Genomic DNA, 11,667 nt, shown 5'->3' on the forward strand with positions numbered 1-11,667 from the left:
CCCAGCACATAGCCCAGGTTAGAAACTTCAGGTTTTTGCCAGGTTACACTTTCTTGTATCCTTTGAAACGTCTCTGCTAAGTGATGCAGATGTTCCCTCCAGGATGCACTGTAAATCACCACATCGTCGATACATGCAGCTGCAAAGTCCTCTGTCCCAGAGAGCACTTGATCCATCACCCGCTGAAAAGTAGCTGCTGCTCCAAGCAGTCCAAACGGCATGACCTTAATTATATAGCCCTGATGGGGCCCGGAAAGCAGTCAGTTCTGTGTAAGTGTCGGTTAGTGGGACATGCCAGTAACCTTTACACAGGTCTAACATGCTCAGGTTCTTCATTCCACCAATTCATCAACCCTAGACACGGGATGTGGGTCAAAGGCTGAGATGGCATTTAGTTTTGAAAAGTCCACACAGAACCTTAACGTACCATCCCTCTTTCGGCACAAGGGCGACAGGGCTGCACCACTCGCTCTTTGATGGTTCAATCACCTGTCACTTGACCGGTGATGTCAGCTGACATTCGGGACACTTCTGTTGTCCAAAATGACAGCATAGACCTTAAAGCTGCAGTCCGTAGCTTTTTTGGGGTTAAAAATGATCCAAAATACATATTTGAGAAAATACATAACCAGCCAGTGTTCAACGCTATCTGCTTGCCGTAGCTCGATTCAAAGTGGTAAGCTTGTAATAATGTTTTTAATTCCAGTGGTAATGGTGGATTTCCGCGGGAGATTCGAGCATGTCTTTGCGTCATTGCGTCACATCTGTACACATAAAGAAGAAGTCTCTGCTAGTAGGCTATATTGCGTGTGAGGATGTTGGAGGTGGAGATTTATAGCCTTTTCTCACAGCACTTGATATAATTAAACTTATCAATTTGATGGCGGATCCAGAAAGGTTCAAACGACAATCACCAATGACAACAGATTCACCCGCTGTAAAATGCAAAAGACTTCGTTCGGGCTTCGGAGTGGCTAACTTATAGAAAAAGAGACCGCAACTGGACCCATGCGAAAACAAGGATACATATCGGAAGGACATTACATGTAGTCACGCAATGCTGACGTTGTTAACATTAACAAGTTGAGAACAAAGTATAATTTGCACGGTTTTGCGTGATAAGCGATTTTTAGATTTAGCGTGATTTACTGCAATGTCAGAACCAGAACAAAAGTGGATGTTACTTACTTGTTCAGATGACATTTTCCGGTGAAAATTATTATGTCAGTCATACTTCCAAAAAGAATAATCTGTGATTCTGAATGCCAGTATCGACACCAGCGCGGTGATTGACAGCTGCACACTCTCCTCAATGTGTTCATCCGCGCTGTGCGGTGTCGAACTACAACTCACGTAAAGTTGATAATTCTGCAAATGACTGCAATTGCAGATTTCGAACAGAGATGGTGACAAAGAGGAAAAAATGCGGACTGCATCTTTAAGGAAGTGGGGGCTACCAACTGTTCTGCAGCACTACTCTGCCAATACAATCTCTCATCCTTCAATAGAAACTGTTCCTTGTCAGAAGTCAAGTCAGGTCACCTTCATTTATATAGCACTTTTTAAAATACAGATTGTTACGAAGCAGCTTTACAGTGATAATAGGAAATTAATGCAACAAAGATTGTTTTGGCTGTACAGCAGCACTAGAAGAAAATCATTGTCTAGCTTAAGTACGTTTTTAATTAATTACCGTTGTAAAAATCATTAGTTATTAACTTAGGGGCCGCTTACACGACACCATTTTCAACTGAAAACAGAAAACTTTTAATGCTTTCTGGCTGTACATTTACACGACGACGCCGTTTTGTTGGCCTAAGAACGCAAAATTGAAGTAGGTTTCAAAGTGCAAGTTTTTGAAAACGAGTTTTGAAAGAGATACCGTTATAAGCGATATTTATAAATTGTTACACCCGTGTAAACTTCAAAAATGTGAATCTGTGAAACCGGTGACAGGTGAGCAGGACCTAGGCGTATTACGAGTTTAGTCTATAAGCATGTGCGTTTGAATGCGAATGTGCGCAGGGGCATAGTCTTTCTTTACAAAGTGACATTGCCAATAACTTGTCTGGCATGCATAATACAGCGTTTTTAGTCGTTTCTGTGGATCCGTGTGAACGGAAATCATTTTGATAACGTTTCCATCTGTACAGAGGAAAAACGTTTGTCATGAAAAAAAAAGTTTGTTGTGTCGATGAGGCACTTCGTAGGGGATAGTCTAGTTAACATGGTCTCTGCTGACACTTGTGGCCATGTCTAGGCGCAGGTCCTTTATCTGATCTGTTCAAGGATGGTGATGACCTTTTCGCAAAGATTCTGAATATGCTGCAAAATGCAGGTGAAAAGCCTTTCTTGTACTTGCAAAGGTTGCACACTAACCTTCTCAAGGTGATGAAAAGAGGCGGTATTCCTGCTGATGAAGCTGACCGACAACTTCTGAAACAATTACGTTGGGGTTGTTGGGACGACACACTAATAGCAAACCTTCAGCTTGACCATAAAAGGAACAGACCAACCCCCATTCCCTGAGCTACTCTTACAGTTGCGAAGTGAGGAGAACAAACGTTTCCAAAGAAAGCCGCATGAGACAGGACCTAGGTGCACAGAGACAAAGAGCCAGTTCCCAGATTGTCACTGCTAATCCTCTTGATCTAAGTCAAAACGAAATGTCTTTTTAATTCAGTGACCTCAGTTCTTTCTGACAAGTTGCCAAGCTCCAGAGTCAGCTTGCTAAGCAAAAGATAAACGGATAAACGAAGTGTGTTGCCGTCGACTGACGCTGTTCTTGAGCTCAAGCAACTAGTCACAGAGCTCCAGAGTCAGATGACAAAGCTACAGAGTCCAAAAGAACCCAGAGCTATTCCCACTATTCAAGCTAAATTAAGCAAACAAGCATACAGTTTCCCAGAGAGGACCCTCCTACAGCTGACCACAAACCGCATCACAGGCCCAGGCCAGGCTTTTGTTTTCGATGTGGTGAGGATGGGCATGTTGCTTCAATTTACGTAAATGATCCAAACCCATTCCTGGTAACCGATAAGAGAAAGCAGTTGATAGAGCGCCAAGCCCTATGGGATAGTCAATATGGTCCAAGTGCCTCAGGAGCTTTAAACGCCGTCCAGCCCTTGTAGCGAGACGTACAAGGGCTGTCACTTGTCACACAATCCTCAAATGTCAGTGAAAATGAGCAATTCGATGTCCTATGGAAAATGTCGTTCAGTTGGCCTACCCAAAGGATTAATCGGCACGAAGTGCACTGCTCAAGTGAACATCGTGGGAGACCCTTGTTCTTGTCTACTCGACACAGGGTCTCAAGTGACAACCATTTCTCAGTCTTTTTGTGAGCAGAATATGCCTGGATTAAGCATACATTTTTTTGATAACTTGTTGGAAATAGAAGCAGCCAATGGTCAAGCAGTACCTTGAGTATGTTGAGGTAAAAATCACATTCTACAGAGACTTCCTTCGGTCTGATGTTGAAGTGTCGACTCTTGCTTTAGTGATCCCAGAAACTGGTGGCACTGCCCAGCCAAAGGTGTTAATAGGCACTGTAGCAATTTAGCTCTGTGAAATATTAATAATCAATCATAACTTGTTATAATTGATTATGAATATTTGGATCAGTTAATCGGGTTAACTTGATGTAGCTACATTAACATTACAACCAATTACTTGGTTCATCCCATGAACACTCAATATTGGTTATTAATTGATTAATAGAAATGTACATTTCCGGGGCATGGGAAATGTCTTTCTTACTAAGTACTACTAAGAGCAAGTAGTCAAGATCTATGATTAGTGACTCCAGATATGAGCTTGAGATACGGACAACTTTACGTGTGACATGAACAAGATTTTATTAACTAGACTAAACATTTAAACTACTCTAACATACACATACATACAGTTTACCAAGGGAAAGAGAGCTGAAGCAGAATACAGGAAAGCAAGAAGTTATAGCATTGTTTGAAATTCAGCAGATCAACAGCCTGAGCAAACCATCAGTTTAGTTCTAACACGCCCTTCTTAAAGCTGCAGTAGGGAGTTTTGAGAAAACGTTGACTTAGCCTGAAAATTTGAACAAGCACAACTTACAGGTCCCACCCCCTTGCTCCCTGCTGTGCTACAGCCCTCCCTCCACAGCGGAGCCTGCCGTGAACGCGCAGGCTAGAAAGCAGGGCCACCGATGACGGCGGATAAACAGTTACGGCACATTCACTAGTAGGGACGAAACATCAACAATATGCTTTACATTGACTAAGGCCTGCCCATACTTTGACTACAAACTTGGTCCTCAAATCATTACGTATTTTGCAATACATGTAATGTAACTTTATAAAGCACCCTTTCTATAAGTTATAAATAGCTAGTAAGATAATATAACGGTAACTAACGTAACAGTATGTAAGTATTATTCTAGCAAAATGTTGGCCTAATGCTAGATAAGTTTTGCTAGTACATTTGTAATGGGGTTCAGTTGTTATTGTAAGAAGGAGGCGGAAACCGGTGAACGTTCAACAAGTTTAATAATAAATAAACAAATACAAAATGAAAGTATAAGCCAGCAGCCCCTCACGGACGACTGCTGGCACACAAAACAGAACATAAAGTCACAACGTAAAATCAGGCCTGTTCCTCTCTCGATCTTCACTGTCGTCACTCCTCCTTTATGCTTCCGCTCCTCCGTGAGAGATGCGAGACCGGTGCGTCTCACAGGTGTCGTTCATTATCACTCACGCCACCGGCCTCGCGCCGCTCTCACGTCCCTCGGCCTCGTCCTGCTCGCCACAACATTATTTCAGCAACATGACAAGCCAGTGAATTAGCAGGTTTCAATTGTTGCTTTGCACAGTGTGCGTGACATTTTATCTACATGTTACGCGGCTAGAGTTTTGACACCGAGTCAATGGGCTCTGTCTAATTCTTTCTTTTTCGCTTGATTATCGTCATCGGTCTTTTTCCTTTTACCCGTCTTTGTTTTATGAGTAGGTGCCACTCGGGAAATTGGCAGTTTAGGTTGTTTCTCCGCCATTAGCACAGCTGCGGCACACCGGCAATCTTGAGTTTGAACGACGGTACGCGCTGTGCAAGAGAGAGGTGTGATCAGCGCATACTCGAGCGTGATTGATACTGCTAAGACATTCCTCCTGGCTCTGATTGGTTGTTTCTGACCGGGAGCGGTATATTTCTGCAAATGGCATCTGGACCACTGGGAGGAGCCAGATGAGCTTGATTTTTTTTCACAGATTATCTGTCTCATATTCTACTGTCAGGATGATGACAGTTTTAACAAATATGTAAAAAATAATGTTTTACAAAAGTTACCTACAGGAGCTTTAAAAAGGGGTAAGGATACTTAATGTATCAAATAACGAGACTAAGTTTGATACTTGCATGTCTCGCCCATTTGAACTAAACTGTCCTGATGTAATTTTTCGAGGCTCCAGTTGATCTTTGCTGATGTGGTCTTGATGAGAGAGAACCAGTGGGAGTCAGAGGATCTTTGGTGAATGGAAAGACAAGGCCGCAGCCTGGCGCAAGCTTGGGGGTCCTTGGGGGACTTCTAGTTCAGGATCATCTTCACATTAGGACTTCTCAGGAAGGACCAAGAGAGTAAGAGAGCAAGAGGCTAAGAGAGCTAAGAGAGAGCGAATCTTTTGATCAGTGATTTTTAAAGAGTGAAGATGTCACACCCTCTGGAGGTGCGTGAGCCAATACGGAGCTGTCCCTTTGGAGGGAGTTTTTACGACCCTTTGTGTTCTAGCAGGGCATTTGAATGTTTAATTTCATTGGGTGTTTACGAAAAGAATCTTCAAGATTCTTATAATACTAATGTGTCAAAGTTAGCAAAATGTAATGTACTGTATATATTAACAAATGGGGGACGAAGATTGGAGTTTATAGAGAGTTTATGCTACACATATGATTTTGGTTAACCATAGTATGCAATGTTTCAGACCAAAATAGTTTAGAAGAGAGAATGAAGACATAGGCCAAACCACATAAAAGGACCATCATGAGATGGAAAATTAGATACATGTTAACACATTTATCACATGGTTATATATATAGAATATGTAGGATTAAAAGGGTTCATTTCTCCTTCTCAGCAAGAATTAAGTGAGTGCCACAGCCCTCTGCACATTCCTTTTTTGGGGTCGTAAACTCTTATCAGTCTTAAGGTGTCCTGTAACAGGACAATGGGTTCTGCCAGTGTTGGCTTCATTTGTGGGGGAAGTTTCATAGAACTTTGTTGGGAGAGTGAGTTTGCTGGATAATTCATTAAATATAATGAATAATTTGTGTGTGTCTGATTGGTCCAGACGCTACAGCATGGACAGTTTGAATCTTGCATATGACAAGTACCTTGAAACCAATGATTCAGTTTGTCAAGCTGTTCCATTTGGCTACAGAGCTGTGATTCAGACCATTGAACATAGACGCTAGCAGAAAGTAAACGGTAGCATAGGAATCGTTAGGTTCCCTGATGTTACCCCTACTGTTGTTCCTGCGGGTCAAAATGTAATTCTTGAAGGAGTGGTGAGTGTGAAGACAAGTAGCAGAAAAATGGGCGGTGATGGAGCCTCTTTCATGTTCACCCTTTCCTGGAGGACTGCTAGTTGACAGTTGCTTACTAAACCTACCTCAGCATCCATCACGTAAGGTTCCAGTGGTGTCAATGAACAAAATCCTGGCAAGAGTGTGATTGCAGACATTCATGCTTTGCAAAAAGTAATTTCACGCAACGCCGTGCAATCTGATTGCTCAGTGTCAAGTGTCCATGCAAAATCTGACAAAGAACTCTGCTATGATTTCAGTGATTCCTGTCTGCCAGAGGAGTGGAGGATGAGAATCACTCAGAATCTGCAAGTCATGCCCGAAGTATTTGCGTTGCACGACATGGATGTTGGAGAAACAGACAAAGTGAAACCCAGTATGAAATTACAAGACGAAACCGAAAGACGAAAGTTTTGCAACTACCTGTATGGGAGTAGTTTCAAGGTGATCATAGACAGCAACCCCCTTACTTATGTTTTAATCTCAGCCAAGTTGGATGCAACCAGCTATAGGCGGTTGTCTGCCTTGTCCACTTTCTCCTTTACCCTCCAGTATCGTCCTGGGAAGAGCAATCTCGACGCAGATGCACTCTCAAGATGGCCATATGGTGATCTGGTGAATGATTTAACATCTCGGAAAGAGCAAGATCCTATACGTCAGTTTACCTTGTATCACTCACCTGAGGCGGCTAATTCCACCCTGGTTTCCACTGACGTAATACAAGCAATCTGTGACAAGCATTCATTATGTCAAGCTGCTGACAACAGTTGTATCACAATTGATGAGTCACTCTCTATGTGCCCAGAAGCGATTCCAGAAGATTACAAGCAGATGGAAGGATCTTCAGTTGTTCCCTGTATATCAGAACAGGAGTAAATAGAAAAACAGAGCGAGACCCAGCCATGCGAGAAGTGATTCTTCAATTAGAATCAGGAGACACTGTCTTACAGTACCTGCACTGAGACGTAAGCTTCCAGAACTTCCTTTCCTGTTAAGAGAATGGACAAAACTTGAGCTAAGGGATGGTGTTCTCTATCGCAAAAGAACTGTTGGAGACTGCACAACTTACCAATTCGTCCTTCCACCTGACTTAAGAGCCATGACCATGGAGAGTCTGCATGACGACATGGGTCACATGGGAATAGAACGGACCCTTGATCTCATCTGGTCCTGTTTCTATTGGCCCAGGATGGCTACTGATGTTGAAAACAAAGTCAAGACCTTTTGCGTTTTGGACCAGCTGGAGTTTGTTTATTAAGCGTGTAGGGCAACCAGCCAGTAGAACATTACTATAATCTAGCCTTGAGATCATGAATGTATGAACTAACCATTCCGCATTTGTCATTGAGAGCATATGTTGTTATTTATATTTTTAAGATGGAATAATGCATTTTTACAGATGCTAGAAACGTGGCTTTCAAAGGAAAGATTGGTATAAAAAGAGCACAACCAGGTTCCTAACCGACTACGAAGACCTGACCGAACATCCATCAAGTGTTAGAAAGTATTTTAGGTTATTACGAGCAGGGGTTTTTGGTCTAATAATTAGAATCTGTTTTATCAGAATTAGGTGTTTTTTTATCAGCTATGCTTTCCGTTAATTTTGTTTATTGGTAAGTTTCGTCGGGGGACGAAGAAGGGAAAGAGTGGAAAGTGGAAAGAATGAGATTGAGAGCTGATTCAGCGGAAAGAGTGTTATTTTGGTTATAGTTGTTATTGTTGCTGTAGTGAGGCTACGGTGAATGCGCTGTGTGCGTGCCTTTTGTTTGTTTTTGTTCTGAGTAAATAAAAGTAGGCCTACGAGTCCCAGTTACGCCGACCCCGTCTTCTTCCTTCCAAAACATTGAACCTCTTCAGTCTTCACACATGCCAATGCAATTACACTAATGGCAACATCATTTTTTATTTTATTCAAAAGAATGGTGTGGTCGATAGTATCAAATGCAGCACTAAGAACCAGTAACACTAATAAAGAGATACAACCATGATCGGGTGATAAGAGGAAATAATTTGTAACTCTAATTAGAGCAGTCTTAGTACTGTGATACTAGATCCTGTCTGGGACTGTCCTAAGACTGACTGAAAAATCCTCGCAGCTATAATTTATTTCTAAAAAGGAACATAGTTGTGAGGATAATGCCTTTTCTAGTATCTTTGACAGAAAAGTTAGATTTGAATTCTGTAGTATCAAGTTCATTTTTTTAATAGGCGGTTTAATAATAGTCAGCTTAAAAGTTTTCCGTATGGATATAACGACAACGAGGAATTAATGATATTAAGAAGAGGATCTATGACCTCTGAAGCATCTCTTTCAGTAGCTTAGTCGGTATAGGGCAGGGGTATTCAATTAAAGGTGCCCTAGAATGTTTTTTTTAATTATTTTATAATGTTTCCTGGGTTACCCTTATAATGTTAGTATGTTTTTTAGATAAAAAATATTCATAATTTATAAATAAATGGCATTTTTCCTAGCCTGCTTTTAGCCTCTGATTTGAACACTCTGTTTGAAGGGGCGTGTCTGCTGTGGGATTCAGTGTAACCGCGGCCACTGCTGTGATTGGCTGACATGCTTGCATATGAAATAGCAACGCATTACATGTGAAACTCTCTCCCGAATACTTTTACTACTGCTAAATACGTTTTTACTATAACAGCTATCGAGATTAACGAATCGTGAGATGTTTTTAAAGTATTTAGATCTATTCCCATCACATAAAATGTTGCCGTGATGAGCATTGAGCAGATGACGTGTTGATCGCGAGAATGAAGATCTTATCATTGCAAAGCAGTTTCTGCACTCTCTCTGCTTTCACCAATGCAAACACGATAATGTAAATACAGTAAGAGCTTCGTTGTGCAGTAACGTGCGTCATTGATTTCATAACGAGTTTGGCAAGTGTCCAGATAAACTCGCGCTGTGTGGAAAGATTGTTCTTTGATCGCTTTCTAATTTGTTCACAATTTAAATACGATTATTTTCATCCTACTAAAAGAAACGATGTGAAGCTGATATTTTAGTCACTGGCTTGACTTACTGATGCATAAACAGTATTGAACGATTTTGAGAGAAAGATTACCTGTCTGAACTTGAACAATTACACATCAGAAGGTGTTGCTTGCTAGCTCGATCCGAGGCCAGCTCTGTATTGGCCCAAGTTGAGGAAACACTCGGTGAAATGTTTGGAAATTTCCAGAGAAAATAAAATTAACCCATTGTTTCTTCAGAGGCCCAGATGAAGGAACTAAAAAATACTTTTGTGTTCATGTGTACATCCACACTGAGCAACTGCCATGCTTCGGCTGCGCAGTTCCGCCTGGCATTGAGGGCTGGCATTATGCAAATATTTGGAGGCGTACATATTAATGATCCCGACTATTGCGTCACAGTCGGTATTGTGTGGAGAACCGACCGTTTTTCAGGGGTGTTTTTCATAAACGTGAATTAAATGAGAACGCGAAAACAGTCCAGTTTGAGATTCACTCTATGTCATGTCCATGCACTGAACTCTTGTTATTTGACTATCCCAAGGTAAATTCAATTTTGAATTATAGGTCACCTTTAAAGTTCCAAGATGCTCTGTCTCTATATTTTCTTCCCAGTGGAGTTTCGGACAATACTTTTTTAGAACAGTTATACATTTCCATCGAGGCAGCTGTAGAAAAAAAACTAAACACTACAAATAGTCAACAAAGATGAGAATATTGGACCCCAAACAGTGATGTCTTACATATACATATATTCTACCAACTGGATATGAATATAAAAAGTTTCGATTAGATTTTGACATTTAGACACCTTTGTGTAAGGCACATAGAAGGCCTTCAGACTGCGACAACATACTGGGGGTGCAGGGTTTACATAACATCCCAAATGTCCACTTTGTAACGTTGCTATGTGACCATATAATAACGTGGATAATATGAAATAATATGGAACGTCCCCCTAAAGTCATATCGGGAACGTTATTATATGACCAACAGAGGACCATGTGGGAACGTTCTGTTAACGTCCCAAATGTCCTCTTTGTAACGTTATGTGACCATAGATTAACCAATATGGAGCGTCCCCCTAAAGTCATATCAGGAATGTTATTGTATGACCAATGTGGGGAATGTTCTGTTAATGTCCCAAATGTCTTCTTTGTAAAGTTCTTATGTGACCATAAAATATCCAAAATGGAAACTCATATAAGGAACCTTGAACTGCAGCACTTTCATAGCCATTAGAGGACATTTTAGGAAGGTCCCTAATGTTCTGAAAAGGTTCTGGATTTTTGTCACCTTTAGAGAACTTTTAGGGAACGTTGCACAAGGTCGCGAGAACGTCCCCTCCTACGTGGGATCATCCAGGTAATTCAGATTACATACTTCGCTCAATTGCTGAGGGGAGAGAACTGCATCCACACATTTTGTGAATGTGCAAGGAGCAAAAGGAAGGCTGAAGGGAAAAACCATAAGCTGGTAAGCTATACCTTCGAAGGCAAATCTCAGAATACGCCTATATGTCGAGCCTCTGTCTGGCATTAAGGACAGCTTTCTCAAAGTCCTTCATGTCATTCAGGGTGAGCAGATGTCTGTCCAGTACAACTAGACTCCCCATTGTACAGCCAATCGTCTGGGCCATCATCTTTATATCCAGGTCTGTGTTGCTGTGGAGCTCTTTAAACAGATATGGGTCAGGGCCATTCTCCTCCATGCGTTTCAGCATTTTCGTGCCAGAGGTTGACCCAGAGATAGGCTATGGGCATGAGCTAAGTGCAGGGCATACCACATGTTAGAAACTTCAACATGCACCTCAGGGAAGCATGCACCTCACCTCATCAACTGCTTTGAAATGATGCAGAGAAATTTCTTATCTACAGCTACAGGGAAGTCAGACATGTCACTGCAATGCGTCGCAGAGCCCAATGTAGGGCTGTGAGACCAATACTCTCCATCAGATGCCGCTGTTAGACATGGCATCATTATTATCATCCTCTGACACTCCGAAAGAGAAGGATGTTTCCCCATAGCGTTAGCTACTGAACCAAAATTGAAAGGGAACTACAGTTGAATGCTTATAGTGTGCCCGCCACAGTATAACATCTGACAGGACAGGAAAGTTTGTTT

Source organism: Rhinichthys klamathensis, unplaced genomic scaffold (genome assembly GCF_029890125.1).
Source record: "Rhinichthys klamathensis goyatoka isolate OS25496 unplaced genomic scaffold, OSU_Roscu_1.1 h1tg000722l_1, whole genome shotgun sequence".
NCBI classification, from domain to species: Eukaryota; Metazoa; Chordata; class Actinopteri; order Cypriniformes; family Leuciscidae; genus Rhinichthys; species Rhinichthys klamathensis.